The sequence below is a fragment of the Ictidomys tridecemlineatus genome, chromosome 16, assembly GCF_052094955.1.
Source record: "Ictidomys tridecemlineatus isolate mIctTri1 chromosome 16, mIctTri1.hap1, whole genome shotgun sequence".
NCBI lineage: Eukaryota > Metazoa > Chordata > Mammalia > Rodentia > Sciuridae > Ictidomys > Ictidomys tridecemlineatus.
Window position 1 is genome coordinate 38,076,288 of NC_135492.1, and position 21,692 is coordinate 38,097,979.

Sequence of the window (21,692 nt, forward strand, 5' to 3'; positions counted from 1 at the left end):
TCCCTCCCCCTACCCGGGGTGGAGGGACCTGCCCACCCTCACCTTGAACCTGACCGCAGGACCTGCTTTGTCCACTGGAATGAAGTGACGATGTGACAGGCCCAGGCCTGGCCCTGAGGGCCTTTACCTGCCCGTGCCTTTGTCACCAGCTGGCCCAGGAGGATGTGCATGGACCCGGGTTGGGGCAGAGCCACCAGGCAGAGCCCCGCAGCCTGCCACCTGGCACCCTGCCGGTCCTCGGTCCCGTCCTCGGCAGGGACAGTCGTGTGGTCACTGCTGCTGACAGGCACAGGCTCCTGGAGACAGCGTTGTCACCACTGTGCCCACGACTCCCCCACCTGGCCCTCCTTCCAGTGCAAATCTGTCCCATAACGAGGAGGTCTGGGGACTGGGACTCACCTGTCACACAGAAGCGAAACCAGAGCCACCTCCTCTCCCTGCTTCCCAAAGCCACCGGGTGCACGACCCTCGAAACTGAGCATCGGGGACAGACGCAGGGACACCCGGGCCACTGAGCAGCCAAACCCAGCGGGGCTGGTGGCCAGGGGTGGCGGTGGCTGAGCTCTGGCTCCCTGTGCCTGGCTGCGGCCTCCCTGGGGACCCCAGGACTCGCGTCCCCCTCTCTCCCTGAAGCTGTGCCCGGCCTGGAGCCATGAACCTGGGGACAGCACCAGCAGCTGACCATCACCTGCCTTGGTGTCCACAGGGAAGCATGGGGTGATGAGAGGGCCGAGAGGGGACAGCCGAGAGGGGACAGCTTTTGGGGACCTCGGGGGTACAGCCAGGGCTCCCCAAGCTACACAGGTGCTGTGTCCCTGAAAGTCACTGTGGGAACCCAAAAGGTAAAGGGCTACGAGCCAGTGGTAGTGACAGTGGTGACAACACCTGCCACATGCCGTGGCCTGTCCACTGCCACGTGATCCGTGAGCGCTGCTGGGCTCTGGCCCCGGGTCAGGCTCCAGGGTCCGCAGCAGCAGATGGAGCCACAGAGGTCACAGTGGCCACCGCACACGGGGCTCCCCCAGGTCCCGCAGCCCGTCCTTGTAGGTCCCCCCAGGCCCACTGGTCCTTGGCTCAGCTGGGGCCACCGCCCCGTGGCCACTGCAGGTGCTGGCCCCCACAGCCTGCCACCCCGACCTCTCAGTGGGGGGCCCCGCCTGGCTGTGCCCACACAGGCCACCTGGCACCCGATGTGCCCACGGGGCCCAGAGCTCAGGCCGGAGCCAGGTTCAGAGCCACATGTGCCAACCTGGAGGCCACTGGCTGTGCCCGAAAGACGCGTGCGGCCTGTGTCGGGCGAGCCCAGGTGACGGCAGCGGGGGGTGCCCTGAATCCAGACGGTTTTACCAGTCGGTGACCCTCACGGGGTTTCCGCTACTCAGAGCCAGGCCCTGTGCATGGACGTCACCTCGTCTCCTCCACTGTCCTCGAAGGACGCGACTATTCCCCCACGGTGACACAGGAGCAAGTCAAGGAGGGTGGGGGGGGGGCAAGGTGACAGGAGCGCCATCTGTGTCCTCCCCCTCCTCCTGGACGGGGGTCCCAGCTTCTCCTCAGAGGGCCTCCCCCACCCCCGCTGCGACACAGAGTCCCCTCTGTCAGTCACTGTGCCCTGCCACTCAGATCTCTGCCCTGCGCTGGCCCTTGGCTCCTGTGACTAGGACCCGCGCACACGCCACAGCCAGGGAGCTGCACCACTCACATCTCAGAAGGTGCACTGGTCCTCACAGCACAGAGAGAACAGAGAGGGAAAGGGTCTTGGCCAAGGTCACACAGCACCCCGCAGAAACACAGCCTGGAGGCGGCGCCCTTCTTGCAGCACCTGGCTTTGTCCCTTTAAAGCTGCTGCGCCCCTCCCCTGACTCAGGCAATGGCAAGGCCCTACTGAGGTGGATGGCGCAAGGCGTCCATGCTCTGGAGGAGCGCAGTGTGTTTCTGGGAATGGGCTGGTTTGTTTTTTCTTCCTTTAATAAGTAGAGCTGCGACTTCTCCTAGGACCATTGGGTATGAAGGAAAAACATGACTTTCCCAATCAATGCAACTACTTCTAAAGCGTAGAGCTGTTTGCTCTAAATGCAGTGATTCAGCTGTGGAGCGTCAATCGTTAATGTCTGATGAGAAACTCCCTGTATTCCTGTGAAGGAAGTTTTTGAGGAATTAAATTAAAATCTAGAGAAGAAGAATCAATGTTAAGAAGACAGATTAGTGCTTGGTACTGGGCAACTCGCTCTTGTTCCTGGGCACAATGGTCTGTGCTCTTGCTCTTGTTTGGTTAAAATTAATAACAAGTCAACCCCTTGCCGCGACCATGGCACCGGTTCCAGTCACTAAGTCAAGAAAGAAGAGTCAAGGTGTAGGCCAAGAGTTGGGACATTTCTAACTATTATTAAAAATTAACTCAGCAGAAACAGCTCAAGGCAAAACACGAAAAGAAAGGAAAAACGCTTGCTTATGCCTAAGCCCAGAGACGATCTTCTATTCTAATTGCAGCTGCGCAATATTTTGTTTCTTTGAATAATGATTCCTGTTTTGTAACCACACAGTACCGTGAGCCTGGCCAAATGAAAACTATGTATGACCAACTTCTCAGGTAAAGATGGGGATCGGCGCCTGCACTTTGGTGCCTGTGCTTCTCCACCCTGTTTCCCCGACTCCTCTCCATCCGCTGTCTCCTGAGACCCCCGGTTGGAGCTGGACTCCGACAGAAAGCCTTCAGAGGCTGCGGGCCACTCTCCATGAGCCGGGAGCACATTTCAATCTCAGCGGCCCCTCCCCTCCCCTCTGTTGGGCTGGGCCTCCTCACCCCTCGCGCCTGGCACCGGGCGCCAGCTGGTGTGGGCTCCGCAAACGCGGACTCATGTAAATGTCAGCTGCAGAAACACAGAGCTTAGAAAGGCAAACAGGTGACAGAAATAGACGTGACAATCACAGTATCCCACACTCGCAGCGGGCACTTCCAGCCCCTCTTAACCCTTCCTGGGGCGGGCGGCCTTTGGAGAATCGAGGTGACTCTCCAAGGAAAAGTCAGGCGCGTGACATAGTTTTGTCTGTCAGGTGAGTGGGGTCACAGGGCCATCCCACCTGGACAGCTTGGGTTGTCACTCCGTGTCAACAGACTGGGGCTCCAGGATTTTTTTTTGGTAAGAAGCCATCTGGATCACCGGGCACAGGGCACACGCCTGAAGTCCCAGTGACTTGGGAGGCTAAGGCAGGAGGATCGCAAGCTTGAGGCCAGCCTCAACTGCTTAGCAAGTCCCTGTCTCAAAGCAAAAGATAAAAAGCCATAAGGCCCAGTGGCTAAGCGCCCTGGGTTAGTCACCAGAACTGGGGCAAATCCTGATGCCAAGAATCTAGACGTGGCTGGCCCTGTGACCTCCCAGGTGGCCCCCAGCTAGTGAGCATGCGGAGGCTCAAGTCCACTGCGGAGCAGCGTGGTTCAAGGTCCACCTTCAACCAGAAGCCCAGCCCCATCCTTGGGGACGAGCGCCCTGGGCTCTGTCTTCAAGGGGGACACTTCGGTGATGTCAACAGGACCCTCTGCCCACTGTGGAGAAGAGTCAAGGCTCAGTCTCCATAGGTAGGGAGGACAGCCTCTGCTCCCAGCCTCCACGGCCCCTCCCCACCAGGCCCAGTCACAGCCACCATCGGACACTCGAGAGGCGACCTCGTCCTGCGCCTCACTCAGAGGTCCTGGCCCAGGTCCCGAGTGGCCTTAGAGCTGCCTTGCCTTTGTCCTCCACAAACAGCGTCCCCCTCTTCACCGAAGGAGAGGCCGATGGCCCTGCCAGAGGCCAGCCCCGGGCCCTGCCCCCCCTTGATTTAATGTCCTTGGAAGATCTTGTCACAGCCGTCCCATGTGATGTCCTCTCGGCCTGCTGGCTCCTGTGTTTAACAAGGAGGGTGTCCTTCTGGGAGGACAAGATGGGGACAGTGGCTGAGCAACAGGCTGGAGAGAGGGGCCTCTGCACAGGAGGGGACGGGGTGAGGTGGCTGGGAGGTGGCTGCAGGCAGGAGACCAGGAGGACTGGGCTGCTCCCGCCAGAACGGCGCGTTGGGCCTGCAGGGTGGCTGGCAGCGTGGGCGCCACGTGGCTGGAGAAGAGCCCCGTCCCCGTCACTGGGGTCCTGTGGAACCCTCCAGGAGGCTTGTGGCATGGCGCTGCTGGTACCAGGGACGGGCACCACAGGGGACAGGCCAGGGCGTGAGCCCAGGTCCCTCCCAGCCCCTCTGGCCCTTGGGCCTGTGCCCTGGGTGGGTTCTAGAATGTTCTCTGGCCAGGAGCACGGGCTGCGATGGGCCACCCAGCAGAAGGACGAGGAGGGGAGTGGCCACTGGTTGCTGCCAGGGGACAGCTCCGCTTCCCACGGCGGGAATCAGGTGTGCGGGGGCAGGAGGGTCTGCCGGGGGCCCTCAGACCCCGCACCCCACCTCTCACCGTGGACCCGGCTGTCCGTGGCCTCTGGAGTGACGGTCCCCGAGTGTGGGGGCAGAGTGTGCAATGACCAGGGACACAGCCCCTGGCAGGACGCCTGGGTCTGGATCTTGGGCTCAGCAGATGCAGGAACTCGGGAATCCCAGGGACACATGAGTGACAAGGTACACTGGTGGCCCACACACCTCCCGCTGGCTTTCTTGCACCCAAGGCGGACGCTGCTCATCCACCAAGGCCTCCTCCCCCGCTGCGCCTCAGAGTCCCCGTGTCCCTCAGGCAGGACCTGGTATTGGGGAGGGCACCTTTGGTCGTTCCTGCCAGAGCAGGGCACTCAGGGGGCTCTGCATGGAGGCCGGTGCCACTCAGGCTCTGCCAAGGGCAGAAACGCGCAGCCACTCTCCCCGACGGCTGCTTACTCACTCCCAGGGACAGGGAGCTCACCACCTGCCAGGCCACCAGGGCGCTGGACGGTTCTGTGGGAGGCCCTTCTCCGGCCTCCCTCTCCAGCCTCCCTCTCCAGCCTCCCTTTCCGTCCCTCCCCCTCTCTGTGGCAGGGAGCCCCCTCCTTGCATAAGTAGCTGTCACTTCAGATGGAGGTGATTTATTTTTAGGTGATAAACCTGAACTTCCGGTCGGCACAGCCTCTCAGCTTGCAGGGGCTGCACCCCAGACGAGCCTCAGCAGCGGGGGTGTGGAGAGGCAGCCTCTAGGGGGCGGACCTGAGGCTGAGGAGGCCAGAGAGGGAGTCGGGCAGGCGACAGGGAGGCAGGGAGGACGCATTCCCAAGTGTCGCCCCACACCAGGCCAATGTCACTCCTTATGTAAGCCCCGCAGCTTCCCAGGGATTGGGGCTGCGCAGCCTCTCGGCCTCCTCCTCCTCGTTAGCTGATTAAGGCTGATTACTGCGGGGGCGGGGCGGAGGGCTGGGGGGGCTGGAGGGGGAGGGCTGGAGGGGGAGGGCCGTGCGTTACGTAACTCCGTTTCCGTGGATTCAATCCACGCTGCTAAATTTAGGAGCTGGAAGACTCCAAAGACGAGCCCCTGTCATCTGAAGGTGATGCTGCTGGCCACACAGGGTGACGTGGCCCGGGAAGCGGTGGGGACACCGTGTTCAGGCTGTAGCAGGGTCGTCCTTCCAGGGGCTTCGTGTCCCAGGGGGACATGTCAGAGGGTGACCTGCTGCCACCCACGCACTCGGCTCTGCAGCAGGTGCGGGCCGTGACATGGGGCGGGGGACAACACGGGAGGACCTAGAACTCCATGTCCTCTGGGGCTGGCAGCTCTAGGAAAACCTGGACAGTGGAGGTCACCCCGGGTGTGACACGTGTCCCTGCGCAGGGCCAAGTGCAGCCGTTTCAACACACTTCCTCCCCAGTGGCTCCTGGGCTCTGCAGGCTGCGCCCCTCCAGGCCCAGAGGGGACCCCTCAGGGAAGCATAGGGCCCACTCACATCGGGCGAAGGGGATATTGTGCAGATGGCTGCCAAGGACGGGCCAGGGACATCACTGTCCCAGTGTGCTGATGCAGGGTGAGAATCAACTTAATTGAGGTTTTTGCACAAATGTCACGTGGCTCAGGTGTCTCCTGCGACCTCATCCTGTTTGAATTTTCTGCCTTATCCTTCTTGATCTCTCACTGTCTTTCTCTGCTCATTTCTTTGTTTTTAGCACCAAAATGTAAGCTCCAAGGGGGCAGAGAGCCTGGTCTGTCTCGCTCACGACTGCATCTGGCGCGGCAGGTGTACGAGCCGGCTCTCCGTTACTATGACAAAATACCTGAGATCGTCAACTTAGGAAGGTCTATTTTGGATCACGGTCTCCAAGGTTTCCATGTGTGCGTGCTTGGCCCTGTTGCTTCGGGCAACGGGACATCAGTGTATGAAAACACACGGCAGAGGAGGGCTGTCACCTCGTGATGGCCAGCAAGAACACAGGGAGGGAGCAGGTCCCCGTATCTCCTCCAAGGTCAGCCCCTCCCCTGGGGACTTAGTCCTTCCATCCAGCCCCATCTCCTAAAGGCTCCCCAGCTCTGGGCAGCACCTCAGGCCGGGGACCCAGCCTGAACATGGGGGCCTCCAGGGGACCCGAGATCCAAACTCCAGCAACAGCTGTCGAAGGCGCTGTGAAGGTCACGTGCAGGGGGAGGGCTCTTCGGGATCACTGAGCTGTCCCCACCCCACCCCACTGTCCTGCTCTTGCCCCTCGTGGGTTCAAGGTCAGGGTGACTTAACCTCCACCCTGCTCCTGTTTCTGAGCATCCGTCACTCGGGTCCTCGTCTCCTTGCCCTTGGGGACAAACGTGGGAATCCTGGCTGATCTGAAAGGTCCTGGTCACCAAGAGGAGACTGCCTGCAGCACCAGGAGGCCCTGGCCCTGGGGTCAGGTGGAGGGACCAAGACACAGTCACTGAGGAGCAAGTGGGGGGTGGTCCTGGACAGCAGGCGGCCCAGGTCACAGGTCAGTACACCAGGGGACGCAGGTCTCGCTGGATTACATACGTCATCAGCAACCAAGGAGGAAGGAGTCTGCAGACCCCAGTGGGAAGAAGTGGCCAGGAGCTGGAGCGCTCACCACCTCCTTGGCCCCGCACCCATCACCACAGCGCCCCGCCACACCAGGGTCACGACAATATCACGACATTTTAACTTAAATAAAAATAAAACCTTTCCAAATGCAAGTTGTGGATCTAAAACTAACAGTCTGAGGTTTAAAAAAAAAAAAACGCTATTTCACGGAGCACTGGAGAGCCACGGCTGAGCCCTCCATTCTCCATGAACACAACAGGGCGACCAGGCCACCACTGACAGAGCTGCCCAGCAAACCGCGGGGCCCACGGCGTAGTCTCCCTGGGTGGCGGGATGGTGTGGCATCTGCCGTCGTCTACACCGCCCAGCTCTGGGGACTTGTGCTGTCCCTTCACGTCCTCTCTGTGACCCGGATGTCAGGGCTTTCCCTCAGTCCCCACACTGCACAGCGGTGCTTCCCACTGTCCCCCCACAGTGACCGGCTGGGAGGGTGCCTGGTGACAAACACCAGCCCCCGGGAAAGGCCTGGTCTCTCCCCCACTCAGGCTCAAAGTGCGGTCACTTCTGTCCCCCTTGCGGCTGTGGCCCTGGGCAGGGGTGCGGCCACACCAGGGCCGGGAGCGGAGGCTGTGGTCTGGGGACAGAGGTGCTGGAGGTGGGGTGGCGTGGTTCAGAGAGACAGGGGCCAGGGGGAGGGGCGCCCAGGATGCTCTGCAGCTGCCCCGGGTCCCCAAGCCGGTTCCGGGTCCCCCTCCCTCCCGCCCTTCCCGCCGGCGACACCCAGCACGTCCCTGAGCAGCCCCTGGCCCACGCAGCCCTTGCAGGAGGCCCAGGAAGTGAGCCCGGCCCCGGCGCCAGGGCCCGCCGCAGCCCCGACCCTGGCCTCCGGCTGGGCAGGCGGCCCGGCGTGGGCGGCCACGTGCAGGGCCTGGCGCACGTGCGGCCCCGCGTGCTCCCCTGCCGGCTGCTCCCCCCGGCCTGCTCCCCGCCTGGCCCCGGGCTGAGGCCAGCAGGCGGGCGACCCTGCCCACCAGGGCTGTGACCGCGGAGGGAGGGCCGAGGGGCTCCGGGTGACCTGGGAAGGGGCTGGCCGCCAGGGACCTCCCTCCCCCATCGGGCACGAGGAGGGGGCTTCCCTCGGCAGCCCGCGGCCACCAGCCTTGCCAGGAGCCAGTCAGCCACGGCCACAGCACGACAGTCAGCAGGGTCCCCATCACGACGCTGCGCCCGCATCCCCACGCACGAGCTCATTCCATCACCCAGCCACCCCGTGAGCTGGTGCCCTGCTTACAGGGGGGACGGTGACGGCAGAGACGGGTGCACAAGACAAGGCCTGCGCAGGCTGATCCCAAGGCCATGGCCACTCACACTGACAGCCGCACCTCGAGCACTCCTTACTGAGGGCCTGACGGTGCCAGCAAGTGACCCACAGGATCCCCTGCAACCGGCCCGTCCTCCCACATGGGGGATGAGGCTCCCGAGCCTGCTTCCTGGCTGTCACCAGGCACTCAGCTGCACCCCCCAGGCCCTGCCACCAGGAGCGCCGCCTCACCTGGGGCCCGGGGCCTGCAGCCGACCCAGACTGCACCCCTGACTCCACGGGGCCACCCCGGGCAGCTGAGGCTGGAAAGGCCAGACCTCAGGGGAAGGGGGCCTCTGCAGGGCAGGGACAGAGCCCTCACGAGACGCTGGCCCTGCAGGACCTTGACCTTGGGCTTCCCCGGTACCTGCCCACCTGGGGACAGTGGATCTGAAGTCCCCACCACCAAGGACAGGAACAGGAAGAAAGAATGACTCGAGTCACCCACCACAGTGACAGGGAGGTGGGTGGCAGGGCTGGACCCTGGCCCAGGACGAGGTGAGGGGGCCCGGGTGGCTGTGGGCCGCTGGCAGGGCCTCACCCATCTGCGGGGCTGCAGGAAGGGCTGGATCTCAGCAGGAACCCAGGGGGCCATCTGGGGGACGGGCTGCCTCTCAGGACACCGCGTTCCCCCCAGAGCTCAGGGGTCCCCCGTCAGAGGGGCAGAGTGCTGGCCCCCGCGTGTGGGCCCCGGCCCTTCCCCAGCAGCCCCAGGGAGGACAGGGCTGGCTGAGCTCCAGGCCCTGCAGGACCCAGGCCTCCCCAGACCCCGGCTCCCTCTGAGCACCGGCCTCTGGCCCGGGGGGCTCCTGGGGTCAGACCAAGCCCAGCCCAGAGCCTGCCCCCAGCTCCCCGAGCCCAGGCGCTCTCACAGCGGGACGGAGACCACGGTCCCACTGCCTGGACGTCCTGCGCGGACCCCAGGCCCTAGACCAGGTGCAACTCGAATCACCAGAGTCCTCCAAACCTTACAGGTTTTTATTGATTTCATATTGCAGATGGGAGAGAGGGGGGAGGAGGGGGGAGGGGGAGGAGGGAGGGAGGAGGGGGAGGAGGGGGGAGGGTGGACAAGAGGGAGGGGGAGGGGAGGAGTGGGAGAGGAGGAGGGGGAGGAGGGGGAGAGGAGGAGGGGGAGGAGGGGGAGGAAGAGGGAGGAGGGAGGGAAGAGGAAGAGAGGAGGGAGGGGAGGAGTGGGAGGGGAGGAGGGGGGAGGGGAGGAGTGGGAGGGGAGGAGGGGGAGGGGAGGAGGGGAGGGGGAGGAGAGGAGGGGGAGGGGAGTGGGGATGGGGAGGGGAGTGGGGATGGGGGAGGGGAGTGGGGAGGGGGGAGGGGGGAGGGAGGGGAGAGAAGGGGGAGGAGGAAGAGGGGGAGGGAAGGGGGAGGAAGAAGAGGGGAGGGAAGGGGGAGGGGGAGGGAGAGGAGGAGGAGGGGGAGGAGGAGGAAGGAGGACATGCAGGAGTGGTTCTAAAGGGACAACATGGGCACAATATTTGGGAGATATCCCCCGACCTAGGGCGCACCCTTTCACCTTACTTCCCCCCATCGTGCTGGGGACTGACCCAGGGTCCCAATCATTGCCGGGCACCAGCCCCACCACTGGCCACCGCCCCTGGCCCCTCGGACTTTCTATATACAAAGAGTGGCCAAAGGACCACCAGATGATTTTTTTAGGGGGTGGGGCACACTGAGGGCTGAACCTGGGGACAATTAACCCCTAGGCCACCTCCCCAGCCCTTTTAATTTTTATTTAGAGACAGGATCTCCCTGAGTTGCCTGGGGCCTCACTGAGTTGCTGAGGCTGGCCTCCCACTTGTGATCCTCCTGCCTCAGCCTCCTGAGCCACTGGGATGACGCAAATCGGAGTTTTGATCTGAGCACATAAAGGAAGAGCTGGCCTGAGGCCGGAAACCACGCGAGAGACTCCAGTCACATGGGGCATGTCCAGGGGGTCCCAGGACCCCGAGCCTGGAGCCTGTGCTGGGGTCAAGACAGAGGTGCACAACTGGGGCCACAGGCACAGGACGGAGGAGGTCAATAAGGACCCAGAGTCAGAGAGGAGCACGGGAGTCCCAGAGCACCCGCCATGTCAGGACGGCGCAGCAAACAACGAGGGCAGCGGGGACCAACGGCCACGGCCAGGTGACAGTGGCCACGGCCACGCAGGGCTGAGCTCCAGGAGGCAGAGGGCCCGGGAGGAGAGGGGCTGCGGGGAGGGTCCCCTGTTCAGGGCGGTGCAGTGCCTCTCCACAACCGCCCCAACGCCAGCTCTCCTGTCACTTCTCCTGGAACAGGAAAGTGAGTGACTGACACCTTTCCAAAAGGAACCAAAAAAAAAAAAAAATCAGCCTTTACTCGATTCAGTATCTCCCTTCCCCAAAATAACTCAGGGACGAACCGCAGCAGCACACATCTCCCACACCCGGGAAGGGTCCAGAGAGACACCCGCGACTCATGGGTGGTCTCAACCAGCCGCATCAGCCCCTGCTCCCAGCAGAGGACGGCCACTGGCACGGGATGCTGGCCACGGCGCCAGGCTGACCTGTGGGTCCTGCAAGCCTTTGCTTCCAGACTGCTGAGCCAACTGGGTGACTGTCCCTTTTCCCACAGTGGCTCCAGGGATTGAACCCAGGGGCGCTTAACCCCTGAGCCCCATCCCAGCCCTTTTAATTTTTTATTCAGGGACAGGGTCTCACTGAGTTGCTGAGGGCCTCACTAAATGGCTGAGGCTGGCCTCCAACTGGGGATCCTCCTGCCTCAGCCTCCCAAGAGTCCAGGATCACAGGTGTGCACCACGGCATCAGTCGAAGGTACTCTTCTTACTGAGCCACGTGAAGGACACTGAGATGCTCCTGATCCTTGGTCACTGTACATGTGCCCCCTGAGTGTGCGTGGGAGCCGGTGTGGAGATTTCAGGTGGGTAAAAGTGACCTGGGGGGATTTTCTTGGTACACAGAATGGGAGCTTTTTGGTTTGAATAAGGAGATTGCCTCGAGGTCTTTGGTTTGGTTTGGTTCGTGGCGAGCGCTCTACCCGAGCCCCAGCCCCAGCCCAGGGACAGGGTCGCCCTGCTGCCCGACAAAGCCCCAGGCACAGCACAGACGTCCAGGGCAGGGCTGGGAGCTTCCCCGGGTTCACCCCTCACCTAACACCTCCATGATCTGAGCAACTACAACTGCAAGGCCACCAGCCCGTGGGTGGCCCTGTGCCGTCACCATGGCCCAGGTACCCACGCCAGGTCCTTGCCAAACAGCTTCCTTAAAGAACTGGGATACATCATCCTCCTAAAGACAATGACTTTCCCGGTGCAGGGAGCCTGCGTCTTTAAACCAGCCAGATGGACAGAGAGCTTTCTGAAGGACGGCGTGGCGTCATGTTCTAGAAAGTTCTCTCCTTTCTTCCTAAGCCTCTCGACCCGACACCCGCGTCTCCCAGCTTCACGCGGTTTCCTGAGTGAGTGGGAGGACGAGGCCACACACCTGACCCCACAGAGGTCCACTGTGCCACACGCCTCCAACTCTGAAGTGCAGCCTGTGTCCCCACCACGTGGGAGTTCGAGGCTGGCCTTGGTGGCTGGCGAGACCCTGTCTCAAAACAGGAAGTAAAAAGGGCCGAGGACACGGCCCAGTGGTGGAGCCTCTGAGCCCCGGCTCCCGTCCTGGGGCAGGTGGCGGGTGGCCTGGGCACTGGCTCAGGGGAAGGTGTGGTGCATCCGTGAGGTGCCCTTGGGAAGTCCCTGTCTGCAGGAGGTGACGGTTTGCTTAATGACAAAGGAGGGGTTAGGAGGGACTAAGACCTGGCATCTTAAGCTTCTAAATCAAGCTAATCTCTGCGCTCTGACAGCGCCCCTGCCCCTGGGCGTACTGGGTGCCCTCTCCCACTGTGGGCCTTAACTGCAGGGGACACGTCATCTCAGACTTAAGTCTCAACTCTGCTTGAACCTGCCGTGCAGATAAAGCACCTAAAGGGGATAAGAGGGACCTTCAGGAACGTTTGCCTGAGAGAGTGCCAAGGCCCAGGCTTGCCAATCGCATTGGCCCGCAGGTCCCCTGGCACGGGCTGCGGGGCGGGGCGGGGCGGGCGGGGAGAGGCCCAGGGTGAATTCGCATTTCTCCCCCTGGCGCCCGACCAGGGATAAAGGCGCCTCCCGCAGCTCCCAGCAGGTCGGGAGCAGGAAGTGGGCTGGTTTGGGCAGCAGGAATCTGGCTCCACACAGGCCGCTGACAAGCCATTGTTCAGGGCTTAACTGGGGGCCTGCTGCTGGCTCCTCGAGTCTCCAGGGGAGCCAAGGCCTTCGCCAGACACAGATAAACAACAGGCCCCGCCACAACCAGCCCTGCGTGGCTCCTGGCCAGCCGGCCACTCCTGCTCCAGCACCCTCCGTGGCTCCCCAGTGCCCACCCGCCCTGGTCCTCCCAGCTGGCCCTGATCTGGCCCAATCACTCTTTAACTCTTCGGGGACCCCCACACACACCCTAGGCCAGCATGCACCCCAGGCCCCGGCTTCCTCATCTGGGACGTGCCTGAGAGTCCTCCAGGCCCCAGGAAGAGTGAGGGGGCCTCCACAAATTCCCTGTCCCCCTGCCCCATCAGGCTGCCGGCTGGGACCCCTGCAGCCCCAATTCAGGAGAGTGGTAAGCACACTCAGCGGCCAGAGAGGGAGCCAGGCTGGGGACAGGCCTGAGGCCGCTGGGCGGACCAGGGCCCCATTCCCCAGTATTGCCCACTGACCTTCACCCTGCGCGAGGCCTCTGTAGGAACCCGGATCTGTCACCCCTGGGCGCGAGAGGTCAGGCCTGTCATTTCATTCCCGTTCCATCGGAAGCCCCTGGCCACTCTCCCTCTGGCGGGCCCCCGTCTTTCCTGTCCCCTCTTCCTTGTCTCTGGCTCTGCCACCTCCTGTTACTTGTCTCCTCTCTTCCCTGAGCGTCCAGCACCTCCTCTCACTGTCACTGTCACTGGACTCCATGATGTCCAAGCCGTGTGTCCCAAGACATCCTCTTCCGGGGGTCAAGGGGGACCTCAGAGTCCGTGCCCTTTGGCAGGGCTTTGAGGGGTGAGTAGAAGTTCGTAGGTGGGGACGGGAGGCAGCGGCCACCAGGACGCCTAAGCAGAGGGCCGGGACCTCGCAGGCGGGGACCTGGGACGAACCACGTCCCTCCCAAACCTCAGTCACCCTCAGAACACTGGGACTCCCGCCTCGTCTGAGGCCAGGACGGAGGGTGGAGAGTGCTCGCGGGCTCACGGGGGCCCAGGACGCACCTCTCTGCAAACTGTGCACTCGGTGAGACGGCCTTGGTGGCGTGGGACCCCCTGCAGAGGGCCAGAGCAGCCCCACAGCCGGGAGCTGGGAAGCTGGACTAGGACTAGAGTTCTAGAACCTTCAGCAGCAAGACCTGGTGACAACCTGTCATCATGGACTTCAGAGACAGTCTGGCCCTCCCAGCCCAAGAAGATCTCTTCTCCCTTTTTTTTAAGGAAGTAAAGAGGCTGTCACAGGGCACAGCACACGTCTGGAACCCCAGCTACTCAGGAGGCTCAGGCAGGAGGATGGCGAGTTTGAGGCCAGCCTCAGTAACTTAGTGAGGCCCTGTCTCAAAATAAAAATGAGGCTGAGAATACAGCGCAGTGAGAGTGCGACCCTGCACTCAGTCCCCAGTACCAAAAAGAAATGTGCCAGGGGCTCAGGAGGCTGAGGCAGGAGGATGGCGGGGAGGGCCGAGGCAGACAGGGCTGGCCCTGGTTTCTGTCCTGCCCAAATCCTCTGGCCGTTCTGTGTGGAGTGCATGTGGGGAGCCAGCGAGACCCGGTGAGGACGGGCAGCCCATCTCTGGCCCCCGTCCTGGGGCTCCCTGGACTACATATCCCAGGCTGCTCTGCAGGTGGGTGGGGCTGTGGCTTAGTTCTGCCCAATGGGATGTGGGCAGACCTAAGGCGCTCCTTGACCTGACCCTAAACCCCAGGCCAGCGTGCCAAGCTGCTTCTCCTGCCTTTTGCGGATCCAGAGGACTGACCCTGAGGTCAGGAAGAGGGGGGCCAAGGGCCGAGAAGGCCTGGATGGCGTGAGTGACTGTGCAGCAGAGACCCCGACTCAGAGGGAGACCTGAACAGAGCTGCAGATGGCGCCGTGCCTGAGCACCCTGGGTCCACCCTAGGAGTGGGAGAGAAGAATGCCGAGGCCTGCTCCAATCATGACGCTGAGATCACAATTTAGTGAGCACTTACTACATGCCAGACACCGGGCCAAGCACTCCACCCCACGATTTTACGTGACCTCCACAGAGATGGGAAGAGCTACGCAGCTCCCTTGACCCTGAGGAGGCAGAGGCTCAGGGAGACCACAGAGACCGCGCCTGCCACCCAGCACGCGGCCGACCACCTGAGCAGACGGCACGGTCTCTAGGAGCTGGGCACGGCCCCATCTGGATCCTCCCACGTCCTGTCCTCTGCCACCCCGCGCAGTGCCACTCCCTCTTCCTTTCTCTCCAGGAGGCCTGCAGCTGACACCCACATGTCACGCTCTCCCTGAGGACTGTCACTGGGCCAGGTCCTGGGGCCCGGATTCCTGGCCTAACCATGTTGGCATGGCAACAGATCCTGAGAGCCAGACCGTGGCCCCTGGTGGGCACAGAGTCCCCGGCGGCCACTGCTCTGAGCTGGGCCACGGCCCAGCGTCCAGAAGAGCTCCGTGGCTGGTGTGGAAGCCCACTCCAACCCCCGAGGCCAAAACCAGGGCCTGAGGCATCGGAGAAGCCACGGGGAGGAGAACTCTGTCCAGAATCAGCACCAGATGCCACACAGCCCTCCCCTCTGCCTCTCTGCTTCCTGAGGAGGGGACCAAGGGGGTGGCTGCCCACCCATCCAGTGTCCTTCTCATCTAAAAGGGGCCTGATAGTCTTCAACCACGTTCTTTTCCCAGCCTCCTTTGCTGCAGCCGTGAGGCAGCCTTGGTGAAGGAATGTAACGAGACACGTGCTCTGAATTCTGGGAAGAGTTCTGTTTTCCTGACCACAGGTGGCCTAGACCTTCACCTGTTCATTCTCCCTTGAATGCAGATGTGATGGCTGGAGCAGGAGCAGCCACCTTATACCCTTGAAGGAAAGGCAAAAGCGTCACAACAGAACTCCAACTGTTGCCCACTGCGCAACTAACTAGGCGTTTCCTGTTACGTAGGAAAAGTCCAACTTGACTTGCTAAGCCACAGATGCTCGGGATTACTGCCTTGACTGAACCCCGAACTTCGCATTTTACAGCCTCAGAACCCGACCTTCCCAGTCCCCACTCCCTGCCTGCCCCCAAAAATAACTCTCCCACTCGGGCCTCCCTGGCCCAGTTCAGATCAGCTGGGCCTGTGCCAACTGTGGCCAGGGCACACGGGCTGCAATTGTCCCGGTTGGTGCCACCCTCCTGCCAACCCGGGTGGCCGGGAGGAGCAGGAGGGGCAGCACACACACGTCAGAAGGAAGCCTCTGGGCGGCCTGGCCAGGGCGTCACTGCATCACCAGGTCAAGGGCACTGATGAGGTCGTGGGCACTCGTCACCCCGCCCCCAGCCTCCACTGGTGACGTCACCTTACCCGACTCCACTGCTGGGCCCTGGGGCCACCTGCTCCAGCCCTGGCCACACAGGCCTGGCTCACCCTGGCCCCTCTGCTGGCTGGAGGGTCCCCTCACGGGTCAGGGGCCATGCCCAGCCCTGCCCGTCCGGGCCATCAGCCCCCCACAGCCCTTGGGTACCCTGACCATGAGCCTCTGCCCGGGTTTGGGGCAGGAGGATGCGCCTCCCGGGAGGCACCCAATAAAATCTAAAAATAGCGCTCAGCAGCCCGAGGGCACCTGTGACACCTCACAGGCTGGCGACCCAGGAGGAGCTGGGCACGGGTGGACACCAGCCCCCACCCCGGCGCCCAGTGCCCTGCAGGGGACACAGCCCACGGGGGTCTCTGCGCCCGGCCCCACACTGCCCGAGTTGGCGGGCTGCTGGCGGATGTGGGTCAGGGCGCCTGCCAGGCCCAGGCCAGGACAGTGGAAAGCTGTCCCTGTCCATCTGAGGGCTGGCAACCACAGGACCATCCGCACAAGACAGAGGGACCAAGGGCAGCTGCGGTCCTGTCGCTCTCAGCTGCCGCCACAGAGGAGACAATGACCTTCTCTCTGTCCCCTGGGGGCGGGGAAGGCTGGGTGGGGGGCGTCAGGGACGGGCCACGCCTCCTGGCCACCGCCCCACCAGGCCCTGGCTCCTCTCTGGCCACAGACCAGGGCGGCCTGGGAGACGGGAGCCACCACATCCGGGGACCAGCCAGTCCCAAGGTGGGGGCTGCAGGCCACCCTCACAGAACCACGGGCCTGGAACTGCAGGGGACCTCAGAGACCTGCTGCTCACCAGCAGCGAGGCCCCACACCCACTAGGACGCGTCCTTCCTGCTCACGATGGCCCTCGGAAGACAGGACCTCCATCTGGCAGAAGGAAAGCAGAGGCCAGAGAGGTGTCACACAGGAGGAGGTGGGGACTGTGACTGCACATCCTAGCTGCCACCACAGAGGGCGGCCTCTGCTCCTCCGGCCTCATCTCCAGGAGACCAGCCAGCCAGGTACCCAACGGCTGGAGTCCCAACGCTCGGGAGGCTGAGGCAGGAGGATCGCCAGTTGGAGGCCAGCCTCCGCAACAGTGAGGCCCTGAGCCACTCAGGGAGACCCTGTCTCTAAATAAAACACAAAATAGGGCTGGGGACGGGGCTCAGGGGTCGAGTGCCCCTGGATTCAATCCCTGGTGACAAGTAAATAAATAGCAGAAAGAGCAAGATGGCGCCTGGTGCCCTGGGGAGCAGCTGGGGTGGACGCAGGAGAGCTGACCCTCGTCCCCAGGGCCTGGAGCCCGGCCCCTCCCTCCGCCTCCAGGTCCCCACTGAGAGGCTGCCTCCTCAGGGAAGCCCCCTGGGTCTCTCCTGGGCGCCTCTCACCAGACCCCATCAGCTTCCTCCAGGAGACAATGGCGTTCCTGTCACCGCCCTGCAGTGTCCCCAGGGTGCAGCAGCGGGCCTGGCACAGGGTGGAGGTCCTGAATAGACACTATGGACTGAATGGCTGACCACAGGCCTCACCCTACCCTGAGAGGACGGAACATGGGCCCTCATCTGGGGCAGGGGAGGCACCTCAGGGTACAGGGACCTGGACAGGACAGACCCCGAGTCCCGGTGGCCCCAGGGGCAGCCTGGAGGGCCTTGCCCCACTCGGGTGCGGCGCCCATCACATTCCTTCCTGCCGACTCACCGATCCTGCCTGGCACCCTGGACTAGGAAGGCCACAGGCCTGGTGCTAAGTTTAGTGACTGTAAAATGTCCCCGTGAAATTCCAGGCAGAGCCCGCGGCTGGTGGCGCATTCCTCAGGGCTTCCTCGGGCCCTGCCCCGGGCACTGGGCTCTGGAGGGGACCAAGCAGCCTCCCAGTCACCAGCTGGAAGGACCGGTCCCCGTCCCAGGACCCTGACCAGCGGTCACAGAGCTCAAGGACAGACGTGCCCTGCGCTGTCCAAGGAGCCGGGAACAGAGGGCCAGGGTCCAGAGGAGGCTGCCCCGACCCCGTCAGCAGGACCCCTCTCCTGGGGACCGCCTGGCACTGGGACAGGCCACACCAGGACAAGTCCCCCGCCCTCCCCTGCCCCACCACCCGCAGACTCTCCCCGCGCCTCCGTGCACTCCAGAGGGGGCCGAGACCCCTGGGAAGAATCAGAGGACAGGGCCTGAGACGCTCAGAGGGAGGACCCTCGGCGACCCTGACCACAGAATGGACTGTGGGAAAGCCAGCAGCAGAGGACACCTCGGCCACCTTGGATTCTTTTTTAATCTGTTCTTTTTGGTTACATGTGACAGTGTATTTAAGCTGTTTACAAAAACATGGAGTACACCTTGTTCCAATCAGGACCCCGGCCTGGTGGCTGTACACGGGGAGAGTCACCGCGCTGTGGTCACCTGTGTTCACAGGGAAGTTATGATAAGTTGCCTTAAATTCTTGGTTTCGGTTGAGCTTGTGGTCCACTGAGACCTTGAGATCTTGTTCACAGGAACATGTTCCGGGGAAGCCTGCATCTGGCTTGGGGGAACTTCTCCTCCGCTTGGGGGAAATCACGGGCACCTCATCATTTGAGTCAGCAAGCCCAGTCCCATCAGGGGACTGTCACCTGCACAGGAGCTGGGAGAGGCCACCATACTGACAGTCTCCCCAGGGTTGAAGACTATGCGGCCTTTTTATAATGTCCCCCCCGCCTCTGTCTCACACACACACAAAAGAGGATTAGAACTATTTAAAGAAGAATGCTTTTAAAACATAAAGCAATAAATATTAAAAAATTCTCTCTCTCTAAAAAAAAATTAGAACATAAAGCAAAGCAAATTAAATTAAGTCACTGGGGAAAGAAAGACACTTTTAACAAATAACATGGAACAAGGGGGAAGGTACCTCGCCTGCCAGCTCACAGCTCCACAAACTCACTTCAAAATGCATCTAGGTACAAAAAGCAGGAAAAAACACACAGGGAGGCAAAGATTTCCTGATCAGGAGACATAAAACCCTAACCCCAGGAAAAAAGAGAAAGTGGACTATATCCAGATGCAAATGTTCTGCTCATTAAAAGGCACCTTGAAGGGCTGGGGCTGGGGTCACAGCTAGAGCGCTCGCCTGGCATGTGCAAGGCCCTGGGTTCGAGCCTCAGCACCACATAAAAATAAAGAAATAAAGGTATCTTGTCCATCTGCAACTAAAAAAAATTTTTAAAAGGCACCATTAACAAAATTAATAAGCAAACCAGAGACTGGGGACAATTTTTTACTACACCCGTATGTGTGTGACAAATGACTTGTTACCAGAATAAACAACTACAACTCAACACAAAGTAAGGACAAGGAGGTGGAAACATTCATTGACCCTGATTTGATCAGTACATGTCATATATGCATGTTAAAATACCACACCACACTTCAAAAATATGTACAGTCATTACACGTAAATAAAAAAATATTTTAAGCCATGCCCCCAGCCCTGTATAAATGGATGAGAGTCGGCCAGGTACAGTGGTACACACCTATCATCCCAGCAGCTTGGGAGGCTGAGGCAGGAGGATCCTGAGTTCAAAGCCAGCCTCAGCCAAAGTGAGGCCCTAAGCAACTCAGGGAGACCCTGTCTCTAAATAAAATAAAAAACAGGGCTGGGGACGGGGCTCAGTGGCCTAGTGCCCCTGAGTTCAATGCTGAGTTCTCCCCCCCCCCAGCAAAAAAATGTTGCTGAGAGTCTCACTAAGTTGCTTAGGCTGGCCTCGAACTTGCCATCCTCCTGCCTCAGCCTCCCACACTGGGATTACTGATATGCACGGCTGGAGCTGGCTGATTTTTTTAAATGTTGGAGGTGGCAACGTTAACCACCCTGATTGGCTCAATACACGCTGGTGAACATACCCTGAATCATCACACGGTCCCCTCCAAATCTGCACAATGGAAACAGATTCAAAAAATGAGAGACCACCACAAACGACCAGGCAACAGAAGCAAGATGGACCCTCAGCGCGTAAGCCATGCCACAAGACTCCACCAGACCCAACCCAAGATCGACCAAGGGCTGATAGATACGTAGGTACAAATCCATAAAATTATGCCCACCACCAAGCAAAGGCAAAATGTTAAAAAGAGACCCGGATGTCATTTGACTTTTTTTTTTTTTTTTTGGAGGCAGGATCCTGCCATGTTCCTGGGGCTGTTTTCAAAGTCCAGGGCTCAGGTGACCCTCCCGCCTCAGCCCCCTTTAGAGCTGTGACTGCAGATAAAGACTCATGACACCTGGCTTCCAATGACACTTTAGACCAAATAGACAAGCAGATAAGGTCTATTTGTATTTCATTCACTTATTATTTTATTGATTTTATATTTATTATATGCATGATAAAGACCATGTTATATTATATGTAAATAATAATTACATGTTCATATATGTAAAAATTAAGTTACATATTCTGCTTTATATATAATATTTTTGTTATAAATTTTTACTTATTTATATTTATTTATATCAGACATAAAGTTTTATTATAAATAGAATTTTTATTTTATTTTTTCTTACTTTATTTTATTTCATTTTTATTTTGTCTTATTTTAATTTTTCTTATTTTATTGTATTTTCTTATTTTATTCTCTCTTATTTTATTTTATCATTTTATTTTTTCTTGTCTCATTTTATTGTCTTATTTTAATTTTTCTTATTTTATTTTGTCTTATTTTATTGTATTTTCTTATTTTATTCTGTCTTATTTTATTATTTTATTTTGTCTTATTTTAATTTTTCTTATTTTATTTTGTCTTATTTTATTTTATTTTCTTATTTTATCCTGTCTTATTTTATTCTTTATTTTTTCATTTTGTCCTTTTTATTCTTATTTTAATAATTTATTTTATTGTCTTATTTTATCATTTTATTTTATCTGGTCTAATTTTATTATTTTATTTTATTTTGTCTTATTTTATTGTCTTATTTTATTTTGTTTTATTTTATTTCATTTCCTCCTCCCTCGGGCGCCCTCGGGCCGAACCCAGGTCCTGGCCCGGTCCAGGCAGGTGCTCTAACCACTGAGCCACAGCCCTCGCCCTGAGAAACAGTTTGTCACCTCTGTGTCACTCACTGCCACAAAACACCTGAGACAATTGAATTAAGGAGCAGAAAGGTCCATTTGGACTCACGGCTTCAGAGGCGGCAGCCCAGGGCCCCTTGGCTCCGTCGCCTCGGGTCGGAGCACAGGCAGCGCATCATGGCGGCCAAACGCCCTCCAGACTGCGCAGCAGGAAGCGGGAAAGCAGGAACCGGAAGGGGCGGGTTCAAATACAACCCATGACCTCACTTCCTCTGGTGTTGGCCCCGCCTACTAAAGGTTCCGCCTCCTCCTAGGGAACATGCCTTTAGTACGTGAGACTTGTTTTTTTGTTTTCTTTTCTTTTCTATTTTTAATGGGCACCGGGGATTGAACCCAGGGGCACTCAACCACTGAGCCACATCCTCAGCCCTATTTGTACTTTTTTTTTTTTTTTTAATTTAGAGACAGGGTCTCATTGAGTTGCCCAGAGCCTCGCTCTTTGCTGAGGTTGGCTTCAAACTCACAATCCTCCTGCCTCAGCCTCCCAAGTCTCTGGGATGACAGGCGTGTGCCACGGCGACCAGTGCACATGAGACTTTTGAAAGACCATTAAGGTCCAAATCACGCCAGGTGCATTACCAATGCCTGCAATCCCAGAGGATCGGGAGGCTGAGGCAAAAGAATCCCAAGTTCAAGGGCAGCCTGAGCAATTTAGTGAGATACTATGTTAAAATAAAAAGGGCTGGGATGAAGCTTCTGGTGCTTGCTTA

At 59.4% G+C, this 21,692-nt stretch overlaps 2 long non-coding RNA genes across 12 annotated transcripts in view; one reads left to right on the plus strand and one right to left on the minus strand.

The window, feature by feature from the left end:
* The window catches only part of LOC120891634 (uncharacterized), a 51,927-nt gene extending 30,529 nt beyond the window's left edge, over positions 1–21,398 (minus strand). Inside the window, exon 1 of one of the 2 annotated variants that reach the window (XR_013431289.1) lies at positions 21,032–21,398. This is a non-coding gene — a long non-coding RNA (uncharacterized LOC120891634). The remainder of the gene's footprint in view (positions 1–21,031) is intronic. The other variant, XR_013431287.1, reaches the window with a different exon arrangement.
* LOC144371156 (uncharacterized) lies at positions 2,439–17,113 on the plus strand. Of its 10 annotated transcripts, none has more exons than XR_013431275.1 (5): positions 3,358–3,577; positions 6,100–9,290; positions 10,147–10,455; positions 10,704–11,229; positions 11,720–17,113. It is a non-coding gene; the product is annotated as an uncharacterized LOC144371156 (long non-coding RNA). The 10 variants fall into 10 exon arrangements; XR_013431271.1 differs by adding an exon at positions 5,447–5,641 and having other exon boundaries at positions 3,361–3,577; positions 10,147–11,229; XR_013431274.1 differs by having other exon boundaries at positions 3,363–3,577; positions 10,147–10,901; positions 10,996–11,229.
* Positions 21,399–21,692: the final 294 nt, after the last annotated feature.